The sequence below is a fragment of the Branchiostoma belcheri genome, unplaced genomic scaffold (assembly GCF_001625305.1).
Source record: "Branchiostoma belcheri isolate BF01 breed outbred unplaced genomic scaffold, Haploidv18h27 scaffold61, whole genome shotgun sequence".
In the NCBI taxonomy this organism is placed as follows: domain Eukaryota; kingdom Metazoa; phylum Chordata; class Leptocardii; order Amphioxiformes; family Branchiostomatidae; genus Branchiostoma; species Branchiostoma belcheri.
The window spans coordinates 928,134-929,537 of NW_017804254.1; the positions used below are offsets into that span (position 1 = coordinate 928,134).

At 42.7% G+C, this 1,404-nt stretch overlaps 1 protein-coding gene across 2 annotated transcripts in view; it reads left to right on the top strand.

The window, feature by feature from the left end:
- LOC109482886 (solute carrier family 45 member 3-like) overlaps positions 1-1,404 on the top strand; it is an 8,283-nt gene that overhangs the window by 3,119 nt on the left and 3,760 nt on the right. The gene's annotated exons all lie outside the window — the stretch shown is intronic.

Below are 1,404 nucleotides of genomic sequence, written 5' to 3' on the forward strand. Positions count from 1 at the left end.
GAGTCATTACATTGTTTGAAACATTAGGATAAACACTCATAGTTTCATACACTTATTGTAAAGGTCACACATGCCCAAGTGGTTACCTCTTTAAGTTCAAGCCGGCACCTGGGTATAACAACCACCATTTTCCGGTTGCAATTTTTTTTCCATACGGTATATATAGGCACATGCATTTACTCAGATTTTAGTGACCTGCCCAAGGAGGCCACCTGTCCAAAAAAAACACTTTATTAACCTCACTCCCCTTCTTGGGCATGTTTGACTCTATATGTTGGATGAACCTTAAGCTTGTGGACTGATACATTTTTACCCCCGGGGATGAATACCACAGAAGAGTTATGTTAGTGGTCGATGTTTGTGTGTTCACAGCTGTAACTCACGGTGGGCCAGGCTTTTAGCTAGGGGGTGTCCAGGGTGTCTTTTGGATGCCCTGTACTGAAAATAGTAAGAAATTGGACGCCCTACTTTTTGGTAGGACACCCTAAAGACGCCCTATTTTTTCCACTTCCAACCCCTGCCATGCACACATGCCTCCTTTCAGAATACAAAAATGATGGTTTACTGAAGGAAAAAAACTCAAATTCCTCAAAATGCAGAAAGTTGTGTTTGAGGGAATTATGAATGTCAAAAAAGCCCCCCTAAAAAGGTCACACACTGTGCGTCTTTGCTGCGTACAATAAAAAAATGGACACCCAACAAAAAAATCCTAGCTAAAAGCCTGCGGTGGGCTGGACAGATTTTTTTTGTCTCAATATATGATTTACTATTGGGGTCCAAATGATGCACATTGCTTTAAAATAATTATATTCTGTGTTCTTTAATACTTCAGGGGGGTCTGGAATCTCTAATTTCTTGTTTTCTCTTGCAGATTTTCTTTGCCTTCGACAGTCCGCTGACTGACTCACTGAGGTCATCTGGGGTGGGCGTGCACATGGCAGCTCTGGACAGCAGCTACTTTCTGGCCCAGATTGTACTGTCGGCGCTGATGGGGTACATCGTGCATCTCACCCACTCCGTCACCGCGTACATCACGTGTGCGGCCCTCCTCGGCGTGGCCGCTTGTTTCTCGTTGAGTAGAATTATCGTGACAGAAGAGGATCTCCAAACAATACGAACTGGCAGGGCTACGCCACGGGTGTCTCCCAGATCACAAGGCAAACTTAAGGGGGGTTCAGGGGAAAGCCATATAACCATATCCATATAGAGATTAATGCTATGTCTATGGTAAAAAATTCTAACGTTGTTGCAAAAGAGATGTCATTTGCAATTGTATTTTTAGACTTTGCAGTCCAAGTAAAGCAAAACCTATGCAGCAGATATGATGTACAGTATGCACAAATGTATATTTTATCTAGATGTTGCTTTTATGGTATATATCATCTTCTCCATTTGGCTTCCAGT